At 41.8% G+C, this 17,928-nt stretch overlaps 1 pseudogene; it reads left to right on the forward strand.

The window, feature by feature from the left end:
* The first annotated feature begins 369 nt into the window (after positions 1-369).
* Positions 370-17,928, forward strand: part of LOC122679101 — a 34,091-nt pseudogene continuing 16,532 nt past the window's right edge.

The following is a 17,928-nucleotide window of genomic DNA, read 5'->3' on the forward strand; positions in this document are numbered from 1 at the left end:
TCAGGCCCCCTTAGCGTGATCTTATCATTTCCCAGTGTGTTCAGAGAGTTTATGATGAAATTGTTTAATGTTGGGCCAGGTTTCCAGCAGAAAAGTTCCAAGCGAGGCTCTCTGTGGTTCCTTATGTGAAAGTGTTAGTCGCTCCGACTCTGCAACCCCTTGGACCGTAGCCTGCCAGGCTCCCCTGTCCATGGAATTCTCCAGGCAAGAATACTGGAGTGGGTTGTCGTTCCCTCCTCCGAGGGATCTTCATGACCGAGGGATCGAACCCCGGTGTCCTGCATTGCAGGTGGATTCTTCACCAGCTGAGCCACCTGGGAAGACTGGTACTTCATTATGCCTTTGGTTGATTGTTGCCGAGCCTGGAAAATGATCACCTCCCTTGCTCCCGGTGATCTGCTCTGGGCAGGCGATTCTTCCTCTGCTCACCTCCAGTTGGTAAGGAGGGCGATCGAGGCGGCCCCAGAACTTCTGAGTCAGAATCCGCATTTGAACCGAGACCCCCAGGTGACTGTGTGCACTTTGAAGTTTGTGGAGCCCAGCCTGCAGCAGAAGAGAACACCCATCTCCCCTCTAGTGCCTGAGAACCATGAATACCGATTAATTACTGTAGGGTTCATCGGAATTTCAAAGGAGGGAGATAGCAGGCCACTAAGTTACAATTCTACAGAGCCCAGAGGAGGACAAAGGAGGGTTTACAGTCTTAAGAGCATTTAATTGATGGTATTTAAAACAAAACAAAACACGCCCGCCCAGAGTAGCACATGCTCCTGCCTCAGGCGAGAGCGCCTCCGAACCCCTCAGCTCGCAGATAAACCTGTCCAGAGAATGTGTGAAGGACTTTTAACAGGTTAAGGGACTCTGGGGGCAAAGAAGTGTTTCTAAGAACTGGAAAGCTCTTGATGGAGACAAAAGGTTGAGAAGGAATATTTTTTTCCTTCTTCTGTATTTAAAGACAGCATTTAATATCTGGTTCTTCAGGCTTCTCTGAGGTCTGGAAAGTGTGGACTGGAGTCAGAAGGCTGCATTGCAAACCCTGACACCAGGCGAGTCACCCTGGGCTGGCCACTGGATCTCTTTAGGCCGCTTTCTCCTCCCCCAAATGGACAACAATAAGGCTGGCCTCACAGGGTTGCTGTTAAGATCATATTGGCAGACAGATATGAAGCACTCAGGAACTGATACAGGGTGAGCTTTACATCTTGTTTACAAAATGATGACCTGGAAGTTGCTCACTGGATCCAAAGTCATTGTAGCTAGGATCAAACGCATGCTTGTGGTCCCTGCTAGGCCCTCTTGACCTAACCCATCCCGTCAGCCATCTCTTCATGCCCCTTTCCATCCTTTCTGGGACCCGGGCTCCAGACACACTGGCCCTAACTTCTGCCCTGCCAGCCTGCCCAATTCATTCCCACCTTCTGGTCTCATTCCAGCCTGTTTTTTCAGCCTGATCTTCGTAAGAGAGGCTTTCCCATCTTTCAGGGTCATCCCTGCTTGCTGTCCTTAGTTCCTCCTTTCTGAGGAAGTGGTCCACCATCACTTCAGAAGCTGTCTATCTCCTTCTGTGTTGCATCCGCTCAGCCTGCATCCCTCTGTGAACTGAGGTTCGCTTGTTCACATATTCACGTCTGACTCCTCCACGATGGGAATGTCACCCCCAACAGGGCACAGTCTTGTCACACTGTTTCCTAGTGCCTAAAATAGGGGCTTGATGCACATGGGGCTCCAAGAACATTTGTTGAATGAGTGAGTGAATACATGAATCAGAATAAGACATGTCCCAGGAAGAAACCCAAGGGGAGTTTTTATGTTTGTATTTGTCTGTCTCCCTTGAAGGACTTCTGCTCCTTGAGAAAAAAGCCTGCTTTCTATGACTTTCATCAGTGCCTATCACCACAGCAGGCAAGCATATGGTAGATTCTCGGTAAAAATATTAGGTGAATGAAGTGTGCGTGTGTGCTGTGTTCAGTCGTGCCTGACTCTTCTACCCCATGGACAGTAGCCTGCCAGGCTCCTCTGTCCACGGGATTCTTCAGGCAAGAATACTGGACTGGGTTGCCATTTTCTCCTCCAAGGGATTTTTCCGACCCAGGGATCAAACCTGTGCCTCCTGCATCTTCTGCATTGGCAGGCAGATTCTTTACCACTGAGCTATCTGGGAAGCCCAAGGTGGATGAACAAATAGAAACAAACATATATATGCCATTATGTTTCAAGTTAAAACTTAATAGCTACTGATAATTGCCTTTGGGAAATAATTGAATTTTTAAGAAATAATAGTTTTATATGTTTATAAATAATAGTTTTAAAATTTTTTCTTGACTCCATCCAACATGTGGGATCTTATTTCCCCAACCAGGGATCAAACCCGAATCCCTTGTATTAGAAGCATGGAGTCTTAACCACTGGACCACCAAGGAATACTTTGGCAAGAATACTGGAGTGGGTTGCCATGCCCTCCTCCAGGGGATCTTTCCAACCCAGGGATCAAACCCGGGTCTCCTGCCTTCAGGTAGATTCTTTACCCTCTAAGCCACCGGGGAAGCCCTTATCCTTAAAGGGGGGTATGGAAATGTCATGTAAGGTAGATTTTGTACTCAGTGGCCTAGAGTGGAGGGCATTTAGAGGACAGGGAGAAATTGGGGTGGGGAGTGGGGAACACAAGCAAGTAAAGTCCAAGACTGGAGAAGGTATGCTTGCTGCTTGTTGCAAGAAAACCAGGCACAGATAGACAGGCCTGCAATGAGGGGCAGCTGGGTTTTCCAGGAAGGAGGGAGCAATCACCTGACTCTGCTCAGGTCCTCAGACTGGAGTGTAGGGTAACAGGCCCAGCGGGAGCTTCTAGTTGGGTGCTGGAGGTAGGGTTGGAGGGGTGGAGACTGCAGGAGAGTCAGGTCAGGATATCTGCGGGGAGCCAGGTCTCTGAAGTACCTTTACATAGATAAATGAGGGTGGGGAGAGAGGGCGCATGAGCAACTCCCCCAGGGAGAACAGAGGGAGGTTCTGCAAAACCAGCACTCAGGTGACCCCTAAGAATTCAAAGTCTTTCATTAAACCCCACCTGAAGGCCAATTGTTCTGCAATCTACCCAGTGGTTTTGGCTCTAGGCTTATCTAAATCCAGTCTTGGGGGGAAGGGTATGGGAGGGGGTGGGGAAGATTTTTTTCCTTTAAAATGGGAGGAAAAACGGGACAGCTCACATTACAAAAGCTTTTTTCTTTTGGCTGGAATTTGGACACTTCTAAATAAACTACCTGATTTGAATCTTTCCCATACCTCCATCCACAGTAATTACAGTAGTGGATTTCCTTTATATTTAGTTTTTTTGTATTCATTCATTTGTTTTATTTTTTAGATTCCATGTAACAGTGATCATGATCACATAACAGTATTTGTTGCTCTAACTTATTTCACTAAGCATGATGCCCTTCAGTTCCTTTTATGTTGTTGCAAATGGCAAACTTTCTTTGTTTATGGTAGTTGAGTAATATTCCACTGTATATCTAGAGCACTTTTCTCAAATGGGTCTCCTTTAACACCGCATATGTGAGCACAAAATAGGGTTATGCTCTTCTATTCCTGACTTCTGTTGGGGGTGGGGATTCTAATGACAGCACGCTTGGAAACTTCTTTCCAAACAAGCATGCTGTATGCCAGAGAGATACACAGACTTGGACAGTAGGATTAGGGAGTTTCAGATGACAGCTAAATTAAGACTAAAAATAAGACCAGTGATGGACCCTAAGGAATATATGGTGTTCCACATTGGAGACTGTCTTCAGAAAGTCACTTAACATATCTATGCTTCAGTTTCCTCATTTGGAAAATGGAGATGACAATAGTTCCTACCTCATTTCACTTGGGGGGATTTAATGAGGTACAATATGTGGAAAGTATTTGGGGTCGTAGTTGGCCCATTATTCACATACAGTAGAACTGAAGTATTATGAATGCTGTATTACTGAAAAGTGCTCAAATTCATTTTGTTCCATGGGTATCACACTAGACTTTGGGGGTATAGACGGAAGAAAATGTCCCAGACTTCGGGGAACTTGGTCTAGAGGTGAAGACAGACATAGAAGCAGATATTTATAATCCTGTGTGTTACACAATAAACCAAGTGTGAGACTTCCCTGGTGGCTCAGTGGTAAAGAATCTGCCTGCCAATGCAGGAGACTCGGGTTGGATCCCTGACCCCGGAGGATCCCACATTCCACAGGGCAGCTAAGTCCATGCACCACAAGTGTTGAGCCTGTGCTCTGGAGCCCAGGAGCCACACTACTGAGTCCACACGAGGCAACTACTGAAGCCCATGGTACTAGAGCCTGTGCTCTGCAATAAGAGATGCCACCACAGTGAGAAATCCACCCACTGCAACTAGAGAGTAGCCCCCACTCACCACAACTAGAGAAAGCCTGCACACAGCAACAAAGTCCCAGTGCAGCAACACGCCCCCCCCCCCAAAAAAAAAAGCAGAGAACACTTGATTAAAATAGATAAATAGACCAAGTGTGTGTGCACTACGGGGCTGTGGGACCCAGCTGGGGGCATCTGGTGTTTCTCCGTGATCTGATCTTAGTGTGGCTCAGGAAACGGGTCATGCTCCGAGACGGTCTCTACCATGTACTTGTTTCAGAAATTAGCATGGTGACTGCCAAATAGTAGAACAAAATGCTGAATGAATGGAATGAATTTAGACCATTTCAATACTGATGTAACCTCATAAACCTGAATAGCCGGAAGAAACCTAAGGTGGCTTAGAAAAAGCAGACACAGCCCAGTGGTGTATACACAACCTTATTCCAGTGGTGCATCGTGTCCTAGATGCTGGACTGGACTGTGAGTGAAAGAAGAGGCTGAGAGCCAGAGGAAAGCAAAAATAAGAGCGTCCTTACTACAAGGTAGAAGCAGGCAGAGGGCAGGGAGCCAGAGACAGGGAGTGAAACTGAGCAGCCAAGTGGCAGGCTGAGTACAGAGAGGATGTGGAGAGGTGGGGCTGGGCCACGCTGAGCAGTTAGACTTTGTACATTTGTGATTCTCCAAGTGTGTGGGTTTCCCAAGTGGCGCAGTGGTAAAGAATCTGCCTGCCAATACAGGAGACACAAGAGATGTGGGCTCGATCGCTGAGTCTGGAAGATGCCCTGGAGGAGGAAATGGCAACCTCATCCAGTATTCCTGCCTGGAGAATCCCGTGGACAAAGAAGCCTGACAGGCTACAGTCCACGAATCGCAAAACAGTTGGACACGACTGAGCACTCACATACACAAATGTGTGAGAGGAGACAGTAGCAGCTGTCATAGCACAATCATCTCAGAGCTTTGTGAGGCTTTCTTTCATTTTATTTCCTCACCAACCTCATTGGGCCTGCTTTTCTCCCTTCTCCCCTGAATAGACTAGGAGCCAGGGTGCCCATCCCAGTGCCAGGAACTCTGTGCCCTTTGGCAAGTTCCTTAAATTACCTGGGCCTCAGTTTCCACAACCGTGACATGTATGATTACTGTGAGAATTGGGAGAATTCGTGTAAAGGGCTGAGGGTAGAGCCCAGCATATGTTAAGTACTGGTTACCCTCTAGCTGTTAATCTGTCTCCCAGACGGCTTGTCATTGTCCTGGAAGTGAGCCCAGTTAACAAGGAGAGCTTCAGGGCCTTGGTGTCTTTAAAGTAAGGACCTTATGTGGTCGTGTTTGGGCTTCCCCTGTGGCTCAGCAGTAAAGAATCTGCCTGCAATGCAGGAGATGCAGGAGGCACAGGTTTGACCCCTGAGTGGGCCCCCCTGGAGAAGGAAGTGGCTACCCACTCCAGTATTCTTGCCTGGCTAATCCCATGGACAGAGGAGCCTGGCAGGATACAGGCCATAGGGTTGCAAAGAGTTGGACCCTGAAGCAATTGAGCACACACGCATGTGGTCATGTTTGCATTCAGAGAGAAATGGATTTAAAAGAGGAAGAGACATCTTGAGAAAGCCAGAAGTCAATGAGAAGGAGGTTGTGGTAGTGTGAACCCCAGGAAACCCTGAAACCCAGGAGGTGAGAGTGAGGAGCAGATAGAAGTGGAGGTAAAGTTGACAAGGTTTAGTGAGTAGTTAGACATAGGTAGCAAAGATGAACTTCCCAGGGTTAGTGACTGGGAGGCTGCTGGCGCCAGAGCTGAGGTGAGCAGCGCAGAGAGGGAGTGCGGACTCAGGATGATGGTGATGACTTGCATGTTTCATGCTGGAACATCCGGCTGCTACTGATTCTCTTCACAGCTTGTCTGTGAACCCTCATTGCTATTAGATCAATGGGGACTAGGACTGCTTACCTCCTAGGTTTGTTGTAAGGATTGTTGTTGTGTTCAGTCGCTAAGTCATGTCCGGCTCTTTGTGACCCCATGGACTGCAGCTCGCCAGGCTTCCCTGTCTTTCACTATCTCCTGGAGTTTGCTCAAACTCAGGTCCATTGATTCAGTGATGCCATCCAACCGTCTCATTCCCCATTGTCCTCTTCTCCTCCTGCCCTCAATCTTTCCCAGCATTAGGGTAGTCAGTACAAATCTAACACTTCAAATGCAATAAGTGTGCAGAGTGAGTACCACGTGAGTGTTTGTGGTTATAATTAATTATGATTCTATAAATGACTGATATACCTATCAAAGCCCTCAGTCTGTCTTCTGTACATTTCCCAGACTCCTCTATTCCCATTCCTCTTGCATTGAAGTTTTTCCAGTTCATTGAAAACACTGGCCTTCTCTCCCTTCCAGACTTGTATTCTCTCCCTCCTCCCCCCTCGTCTTTTCTTCCCGTGGTTCACCTTTGCTCCTCCTTGTGTCTCAGCTGAAATGTCCCTGCCTACAGGAAGTTTTCCTTAACTCCTCCCTCCTGGGTTGGGTGAGAGGGGCCCTCCTCTGTGTTCTCATGGCCTTTATCACACTGATATGTGTCTGTAAATGTCTGTGTTGGGAGCTCCTGGAAGGCAGTACCAGACTATCTTGTGGAATGCTGTTTTCCAAACAGTGTTGGCCCACAGAAGGATAGTTTAGACATTTCGTTCAGATGGATAAATAAATGTATTGAAATTTGGAGGAGAGATCTAGATAGATGTAAATTAGGAGTGATCAGCATGTAGAGAGATCAGCTATCAGAGGTGTGCCTTCTTCATACTTGATCTATCGCCTTTTGACCACCTATTTTTCCTCTGGAAACTATTTTCCATGGCTCCAAGGATACCATCCTGTTCTACATCTTTGGCTATTTTTGGCAATAGATCTTCTCTGGTCTCTCTCCTCTTTTCTTCTCTCATTTTCTTTTTTTTACCCTATTCACCTCTTGGACATCTATTTTTCCCCCCATAAATTCAACTATCTCTTATTGATTATTATCTCCACATCCAGCTTCAACTTTGCTCCCGAACTCCTGACCTGTATTTCCAACTGCTCATAAATATTCCAACCAGACCTTTCCAGGTAGCCAAGTGGAACGGGTTATTATTTCTACCCTCATTCCCAGACTCCAAACTGAACTCTCCTCTACTCTTCTCTAACTGGGTTGATAGGGTTCCCATGTACACAGTCACCTAAACTAAGTCTTAGGAGTTTCAGTTCCTCCTCCCTCTTTCCCCACATCCTTCCTCTTCTATATGTTGCCATTTCTGATTCTGGAAGTCTTGAATTTGACTTCTCATTTTATTTTCACTGTCACAATTCAACTCTGACTTTCATTATCTGCTGCCAAGACTATTGTAATAGCTTTCTTAATTGTCCTGTCTCCAGGTGAGTTTCTAAAATACAAGTCTGACGGTGTCACTTTTTTACTCAAAGATGTTCCAAGGCCACACAACCTACAGAATCAAGTCCAGATCCCTGACCATGACATTCAGTGTTTTCACAGTCTGGCCCTGACATATTTTTCCAGCCTCATTTCTCAAGAATCCATGCTTCAAAAACCTTCTGTGTATATCTTTACATTGTATTAGAATGAAATGTTTAGTTATCTCTCTGTACTTCCAACTCTATGATGTCAGGACCAGTCCTTATTAATCTTTGTGTGTAAAGAACCTAGAAGAGTGCCTAGGAAATGAGAGTCTTTTGAATAATTGGTTATTGTCACTTCCAAAGGGAACATCTCACCTAATCTTACCCATCTCCTATGCCCAGATTGCATTCAATAAAGATCTGAGGGAATGGTTGGCTTATTTTGAAATGCAAACTTCTTTTTATTTTTAATTGAAATATATTTGACATATAACATAAACTTAAGGTGTACAACATGTTTATCTGATATGTTTATATCTTTCTATGTGATTGTGATTGTAGTGACAATTAGAGGCTGGGACTTTTTTTCACTCTAGTATATCCCTTGTCTAATAGTACCTGACACATAATAGATATTGAGTAAATATATGTTGAATGAAGGCATGAAGAAATGAATAAATGAAACTGACTCCTTGATCCCCCCTCACCTATGGCATTTCCCATCTCAGACGTTTTTCCTAGTAGAGAAAAGGTAGTTGGTACTATGATGTGTCATATCCGTGCTTTGACTTGCTAAAGTTGTGAATCTTGTACTCAGTCAAAGAAAATTACTCTTGAGGCCAACTTGAATTTCATTTAATTAATGTAAGTTTCTCCTAGAGTTAATTAGGTCTTTGGGCAGCAAAAGATAAAATCTTGTCTCCCATGTGATGAGGTCCATATTAGAAATACTTGAGAGAAATTTGATATCAAACGAACTCTTATTAAACATTTTGTTTTGTTTTTTTTTTCACTTATTTATAAAATGAAATGTACCCTTGTAAAAAAAAAAAAAAGAAATGTACCCTTGTGCCTCAAAGTGGCTATACATAATATTCAGGGAATTGTGGTTTTCTGGGCCCCACCTCAAATTAACTGAATCTGAATTTCTGGAGGGAAGGCCTGGAAATTCCTCTCCATGGCTTCAGGAACACCACTCTGTTTTATTTCTTCTACGTCTTTGGTTGTTGCAGATCCTTTGCAATCTCTTTTACTGATTGCTTTTTACGTACTCACTTTGGAGAATCACACCCTCACCATGATTTCCACCATCACTTATAACTGGTGTTCTAACTGCTCTCTGCAACTCAAGTAGTGGTATTTCCAATGTTTACCCTGAGTCCTCTGCATGACCAGCAAAGACTATGGGTGATTCTTTTGTTCTCTGAAGTTCAAGAGCAGCGTAACTGATACTTTTCAAAAATTCCCCTTCTTTCCATTCAAATCCTGGCTGATTGAAAGGAAAACTGAGTGCGTGTAGAGACAGGGACACTCACATTGGTATATACCACCCAGGCAGTCAGCTGAGAGGCTGGTGTTATTTCAGTTGCTGCAGAGAGTGGCTATGAAGCCTGCTCATTAAAATACCATTAATAACTGTGAAACACATTGCTGTTCAGTGATAGACATACTCTGGGTTTTGATATATGCTTCTCACTGATTATCTTATCTCTTACAACATAGATCCCAGCTGAGGCTCAGATAGGGCCTGGATAGTTAGTGCCTGGAGGTGGGTTAGGATGAGGGTGACAGATGAAAAGGAGCTAAATGAAACCAAAACCAAAACCGGTCAGGTTTTTTCACCAAGTCATAAAACTGAGTGATTGACCAGTAATGCTCCATTTTGGCTACATAGCAGAATTATTGGAGGAGATTTTTTTTTTTTTTTTTAACGGCCCTCACCCCAGACCACATAAAGCAGAAACTCAGAGCAATTACAAATCACTAAAGAAGACTCTTGAGAGTCTCTTGGACTGCAAGGAGATCAAATTACCTATACTAAAGGAAATCAATCCTGAATATTGGTTGGAAGAACAGATGCTAAGGCTGAAGCTCCACTACTTTGGGCACCTGATACAAAGAGCCGAGTCATTAGAAAAGACCCTGTGCTGGGAAAGGTTGAGGGAAGGAGGAGAAGGGGATGGCAGAGGATGAGATGGTTGGATGGCATCACTGATTCAATGGACATGAGTTTGAGCAAGCTCCGGAAGACGGTGAAGGACAGGGAAGCCTGGCGTGTTGCAGTCCATGGAGTTGCAAAGAGTTGGACACGACTGAGTGACTGGACAACAACAAAGTGAGTGGAATGCAAGCCCACAAGAGCACAGTGCAGCCTTTTACATGGTGGACCCATAGCTTTATATGTGAGCAGGAAGTTGCTGTTAAGGCTACTAATCCACATCAGACATATCTTGAAATCCTATCGATTTATTGTAGTTTAGCCCTTACTACGTATAAGGCATAATATAGACACTGACATAAAGAGAAGAAAAATGGTAAAACAAAGTAATACTTTTTGAAGACTGTATTTTGAATATATGCTGTTCAAGGCACTATAATCATTTAATTCTCATTAAAGAAGAGTGAGATTTTAATGTCTCGCTAAAGATAGTACTTCTTATCATCCCCATTTTAGAGAAAACAGGCGCAGAGAGGTTGTGTAACTTCCTCAAGGTAACTCACCTCGTAAGTAGCAAGAGTCACGATTCAAACTCATACCTGCTGGTTCTGCTATATTTAGTTGCCTATTACATCAAAAGAGGAGGAAAATATTTTGCCTGCCCTTCTGGAGTTTTCTGTCTGTTTAGGGAGGAGAGGTATGACTATAAAGATGAAAGATCATGGTAAATGTTTGGGAGGTTTAAGGTTGGTGCTAAGGGAATGAAGGGAGGGGTGGAGTAGGATAGAGGTAGGGGATTAAGAGGTGCAAACGAATATGTATAAAATAAATAAGCTCTAAAGAGAGGGTGGGATGAATTGAGAGAGTAGCATTGAATTATATACATTACTATGTGTAAAATAGACAGTGGGAAGTTGCTGTATAATGCAGGGAGCTCAGTCTGGTGCTCTGTGATGACCTAGAGGGTGGGATGGGGTGGGGGGGGAAGAGGGAGGCTCAAGAGGGAGGAGATACATGTATACTTACAGCTGATTCACGTTACTGTACGCAAGAAACCAACACAACATTGTAAAGCAATTATCCTTCAATTAAAAATTTAAAAAAAAGTCTAAATGAGGTAAAATGAATAAGCTATAAGAATATATTGTACAACACAGGGAATGTAGCCAATATTTTATAATAACTATGAATGGACTATAACCTTTACAAATTGTGGAAACAATTAAAAAATCAAATGGGAAATCCAGTTCAAGGCTTTCTAAATGCATAATGCTTATTGACAAATTTATTTTAGAAGTGATACTTCTAAAGTCTGGTAAACATAGCTTTGAAATTAAAAAAAAACCAAAACAATGAAGAGAATAAAAGTGAGGTTGGAAATCATTTCTTGCTGAAGGCAGGCTCCCTGGGAACAGATGTTCAGAGCTAAAAGATATTTGGAGTTGTTTGGCAGAGCCTGTGCCCAGTAGGGAAGGCAGAGACAGGGATAGGGACACACAGGGGCTCTTTCAGTACAGTGGGTGCGGTCAGCTCTGATTGGAGTAGAAAGTGATCTAGTGGATTCTCATGCAGAATCTCTGAAACAACACAGTGTGTTCAGAGCCAGAAAGTTCTTGACTGACAAGCCAGGGCTTCACCTGCTCACCCGGCAAAAGAGAGAGAGAGCTGAAGGCCAGGAGTGAAATGGTATGTCTGGAGGATTGAAGCCTGAAGAGACGGGGCCAGATGACTAGTTACGACGCAACTGTAGTTAAGATGAAATGAAGGGGAAGACTGGGCAGGGGAACAGATGGTGATATTTCAGGGCTGAGACTCATACCACTTGAGTTGATGGTTATGGTGTAGAGGAGAAGGAGGGTGGGATCATGCAGATTGTTTTAAATTTGGAAAGGACCCCCAAAATGGGGATGGGTGTATTTACTTAGGGCAAGAAGAGGTGAGGATCTGGGGTTTGGGTGTGTGGAGCTCAAGATGATGGGAGGAGATGGAGAGACTCAGGAGACAGATGACAACTCAGAGTCCCTGAGAGGGCTCCAAGGTCCTGGCCCCCAGGTCAGACTTAGCAGTTTTCCACCTGGGTGTGATGGCTACAGCATCTGGCTCCTGTCGAAGTGTTCTACTTGAGTGGATTCCTGTTAAATGTTAACATGAACACCTTTGATTTAAAAAAAAAAAAGTGGTATCAGAAAACACTGGGTAAAAAGAGTTTAGGACTCATATCTGGTTAAATAAAGAACAAAGATTGCTAACTGGTTAAATAACTAAAAAGCTACTTAAACATTACAAAAAAGTTACTTAAAATTTAATTAAATCAATTTTGAAATACCAACTTTGAGATTTTTCTTATGGACCAGAGGGATTGTAATTTAACTAATTATAGTCATGCTAGATTTCCTCCCTGATGTTTATTTTTCTTCTGGTTATATTTCAGACAATTAATAGTGTCTAATGACTCCAGGTTTCATGTAATTACCACCAATGATTAGAACCTCTGTCTTATGGAATGTTCTTTACACATAGGCACTCTGGAAGTGAAGGAAATTTATGATTATTCATGAAAGTCTCTCTACATGCTGTAAAAAATTATCAGACTTTAAAATAAATTTATTATTCATTTATATAGCTATTTGTAGCTAGAAAAAACAGTAAAAATAATTTAGCTCCCTTTAAAAAGTTCCAATAGTTTCCTCTCACACAGAGTCTTTCTTTCCTTCAATTCTAGAATGCTAGAGAGAAATGAACATTAAAATGGGAGAGACACAGTTTTATTTTTAATTCCTTTGAACGCTTGGTTTCTAGCCTCCTTTCCCCCCACCAAGTGTGAAAGTATTTTAGGGAAAGTTTCATCGCAACTTTGTCAATAATTAACCCTCTCTTTCTTCAAAAGTCTGACAATGTTACAGTAACAATAACAGGCCGTAAAACACTCCCCCTAATTGTGCAAGGGCTCATTCTTCCCTGCCAGGGTTCAGGTTGACTGGAATGTGCTGAAGTCACATTCCAGCACCTTCCCTGGCCAGGAGAACCACATAGGACTCTGGAAAGAATGGATGAGAATCTTTGTTTCTGCTCTTAGAAAGGAGGGCTAGGAAGGAGCAGTAGAGGCTGGGAGGCACAGGAGAAAAGGAAATGGGGCTGGAAAACAAAGGGCAAATGCACTAGGGGGAGAGCGTGGGTCAGTGTGTAGAAAGATGGGTCAAATAAAACAAAGACAATCCCAAGGGTGAAACCCATTCATGTAGGTTAGGGAGGGTGATAGAAAAGCAGGTCAGAGGTCCCTCCGTAAAGGCCAAAGGCTGGGAATCACAGGCAGGGGAAAGGAACACACTTCAGAATGTAAACACTGTTTGTTGAACGGGGATCTCATCCCTTCCCTCTCTTTCAGGATGATATACTTGGAAATCTAAATGGAAGATTTCTTCATTTATCTGGAGAGTGAATGATTGAATGGAAAATGAGAAACTGAATTTTGACATTCTTACTGTGATTTACTTAGGAAACTAAAGTTAAGACAGGATTCTATAATGAATTAAGATGTTTTTTTTCTAATACATTTTTGCTTTGAACATTTTGGTTTCATTTGCTCTTGAGTGATGTTTTGAGAGAGTGAACTCGCTGTGATACCTTGTCCCAAAATTCCCAAATCTTTCTTCTTAATAACTTTTAACATATTATAACATTCACTAGTTTTAAACATACACTTCAGTTATCTTTTATTAATTTACTTGGTTGTTCAACTATCACCATCTTTTGGTTTTAGAATCTGGCCATCACCCAGGTTAAGATCTCACATGCTCATTTGCAGTTAATTTCCATTTCTATTCCAGGCCCCAGGCAACCACTGAACTACTTCCTGTTTCTAGAAATCTGACTATTCTGGACATTTCACATAAATGAAATTATACAGTATATGATCTTTTGTGATTGGCTTCTTTACTTTGCATTGTTTTTGAAGTTCATCCTTGTTGTTGCAAACATGTCTATTTCAGTCTTTTATTACTGAATTGTATTTTATTGTATGGCAATATCATATTTTGTTTACCTATTCACCAGCTTATAGACATGTGGATTATTTCCACTTTTTGGTTTTTATGAATAATGCTGCTGAGAACATTGCTATCCAAGTCTTTACGCAATCATATGTTTTTTTTTTTAAGGTTATATTCAGTTTATAGTCGTTAAAAATATTGGCTATATTCTCTGTGTTGTATAATACATTCTTGTAGCTTATTTTACGCATAATAATCTGTACTTACAATTCTCTACACTTATCTTACCCCTTCACTCTTCTGTCTCCCCATTAGTAACCACAAGCTTGTTCTTTGTATCTGTGAGTCTGTTTATTTTCTGTTCTAGTCACTAGTTTTTTTTATTCCACGTATAAGTGATATTATACAGTAGTTGTCTTTCTCTGACTTATTTTGCTTAGCATAATTCCCTCTAAGTCCATCCATGTTATTGCAAATAGCAAAATTTCATTTTTTATAGCTGAGTAATATTCTGTTATAAATATATACCACATCTTCTTCTCCATCCATCTGTCCATGGATACTTAGATTTCTTCAATATTTAGCAGTTGGAAATAGTGCTGCTTTGAACATGTGATCATATGCTTTTATCTCTCTTGGTTACATAACAAAGAATAGAATTGTTGAATCATATGGGATGCTTAATATTTTAAGAAACTGCCATGATTTTCAAACTGGCTGTAAAATTTTACATTCTCACCACCAGCATATGAGAGCACAACAATGAATATGCCTATCTTCATATCCTTGCCAACTTATTGTCTTTTATTTTTATATTTTAAGTTTCAACTTTATTGAGGTATAATTGATACATGAAATTGTAAGATTTTAAGTGTATATCATGGTGATCTGGTATATGAATACATTGTGAAAGGATTCCCCCATCTTGTTAATTAGCACATCCATCACCTCATGTATTTCTTTTTTGTGTGTGAAATTTGTAAGTTTTACTCTCTTAGCAAACTTCAATTATATATCAGAGTGTTATCAGTATAGCCATCATATTTTACATAAGGTCATCAGATCTTATTTATCTTATAGGTGAAAGTTTGGATCCTTTTACTTACTTCTCCCTATTTCCCCACCCTCTAGGCCTTAGCAACTCCTGTTCTACTCTTTTTCTGTGAGTTTGTCTTTAAAAAAAAAAATTCTACATATTAGCGATGCCATGTAGTGTTTGTCTTTCTCTGTTTGATTACCTTTCACTTAGCCTTCAGGGTCCATCCGTTTGTTGCAAATACAGAATTTCCTTCTTTCTCATGCCTGAGTAATATTCCTGTGTTTGTGTGTGTATGTGTGATATTATCTTTATCCATTCATCTGTTGATGAACACTTAGGTTGTTTCCATGTCTTGGCAATTATGAATAAAGATGCGGTGAATGTGAGAGTATTGATGTCTCATCTATAACCTGTTTTCATTTCCTTTGGATGTGCACCCATGAGTGAGACTTCTGGATCATTTGCTAGTTCTATTTTTTATTTTTTGAGAAACTTTCATACTGTTTTCTATAGTAGCTGCAACAATCTGCATTCTCATGACAGGGTACAAGTCTCCTTTCAGTACATCTTTGCCAATACTGATTTCTTGTCTTTTTGATGATAGTTATTCTAATAGATATGTGAGATGATATCTGATTGTGGTTTTGATTTGCATTTTTTTGGTGATTAGTGATTTGAACATCTTTTCATTTACTTGTTGGCCACTGTTTCTCTTCTATGGGAAAATGTCTACTCAGTTTCTCTGCCTACTTTTTATTCAGATTTGTTTTGCTTTTTTGCTATTGAGTTGTATGAATTCTTCATTATTTTAGATATTAACCACTCACAGATATATGATTTGCAAATATTATCTCCCATTCCATGGATTACCTTTTCATTTTTTTTTTTTTGATGATTTTTTTTTTTGTTTAAAGCTTTTTAGTTTAATATAGTTCCACGTTTTTGGTTTTGCTTTTCTTGCCTTTCCTTTTGGTGTGTCAGATCCAAAAATATCATTGCTAAGACCAATGTCAAGGAACTTACTGCATATGTTTTCTTCTAGGAGTTTTATGTTTTCTTCTAGGAGTTTTATGGTTTCAAGTCATGCTCAAGTCTTTTATCCATTTCTAGTTGATTTTTGTGTATGGTGTTGTTCTGTGTTCATCTCAGCCCATTGTTGGTGATGCTATTGGCTAGGGATGCCTGAGGTACTCCTTTGGACACATCTACTTGTGGTGAATGAAAGTGAGGTGAAAGTATTAGTCACTCAGTTGTGCCCGATTCTTTGTGACCCCGTGGACTATAGATGCCAGGTTCCTCAGTCCATGGAATTCTTCAGGCAAGAATACTGGAATGGGTAGCCCACAGACATTTCCCTGTCTGGAGCCAATGTTGCGGCTGGGTCAGCTCTTGTGGGTCTTATGATTCCAACACACATCTCAACAACAACCATCAGGGAACTTTGAAAAACCAAGATTTATTACTCACAGGCCTAGGGTTTACATGGCGCACATAAGGGCCAGTCAGTGAGGCTGAAAGTAGAGCAAGAGAGAGACTACAAACCTGGGGCTCTGCTGTTATTAGGGTCTGAGGGGGGCGCCTAGGGTTTTGTGGATTTATTCTTGGCAAATTTTAAACATAAGAGCAGGAATTAGGGAATGGGAAGGGAAGAGTGGGATCACTGAAGTGGTTAGTTAGCTGGGTTACCCAGGACTTTCTAAAAGGGGAACTTCATGGGTGGGGCAACTTGGTTTCTTATTTCATTGTTTTACTACTAACTGTGTCATATAGCTGGCAATATGCTTAGAAACACAACTGATCTTTTTTTAAAAACTATATTTTATTTATGTTTGTCTGTGCTGGGTCTTTGTTGAAGCTCATGGGCTCCTCGTTGCTCCCTGCAGGCTCTCTCTTGTAGTGAGTGGGGGCTACTCTCTAGTTGCGAAACACAGGTTCTAGAGCTTGGGCTTAGTAATTGTGGTGCATGGGCTTAGTTGTCCCACGGCATGTGGGATTCTCCCAGACCAAGGATCAAACCCATATTCCCTGCGTCGGCAGGCGGATTCTTAACCACTGGACCATGAGGAAAGTCCCCACAACTGACCTTTGTATGTTGATTTTGTATCCTGAAGCTTTACTAAATGAGCTGATTAGACCTAACAGTGTTTATTAGTAGAGTCTTTAGGATTTTCTGTATATAATATGCCATCAACTGCAAATAGAGACACTTTTACTTCTCCTTTTCTGATTTGGGATACCTTTCTTTCTTTTTGGATGCCTTGTCTAATTGTCCTGGCTAGGATTTCCAGTACTATGTTGAATGAAAGTGGTAAAAGTAGAGATTTTTGTCTTATTCCTGATCTGAGAAGAAAGGTTTTCAAATTTTCTCTGTTGAGAATGATGTTAGATGTGAACTTGTCACATATGGCCTTTGCTATATTGGGGTATCTTCCCTTTACACCCAATTTGTTGAGAATTTTTTTTTTTTATCATGAATTGATGTTGAATTTTGGTCAAAGTTTTTCTGCATCTATTGAGATGGTCATACATTTTTAAATCCTTCATTTTGTTAACATGGTGTATCACGTTGGTGAATTTGTAGATGTTAAACCATCCTTGGATTCCTGGAATAAATCCCACTTGACCCATTTATGGTCCTTCAGTGAATTGTTGAATTTGGTTTACTGATATTTGGTTGAGGATTTTTGCATCTATGTTCATCAGAGACAGTGCTATAGTGCTCAGTCGCTTCATTCATGTCCAACTCTTTGCGACCCCATGGATGTAGCCTGAGCCTGCCAGGCTCCTCTGCTGCTGAGATTTTTCCAGCAAGAATACTGGAATGGGTTGCCATGCCCTTCTCCAGGGACTCTTCCTGACCCAGAGATTGAACCTATGTCTATTCTGTCTCTTGCATTGCAGGCAGATTCTTTACCACTGAGTTACTGTTCATCAGGAATATTGGCCTTTAATTTTTCACAATGCCTTTGTCTGGTTTTGGTATTGAGGTAATGCTGGCCTTGTAAAATGAGTT

The sequence above is a fragment of the Cervus elaphus genome, chromosome 21 (genome assembly GCF_910594005.1).
Source record: "Cervus elaphus chromosome 21, mCerEla1.1, whole genome shotgun sequence".
NCBI lineage: Eukaryota > Metazoa > Chordata > Mammalia > Artiodactyla > Cervidae > Cervus > Cervus elaphus.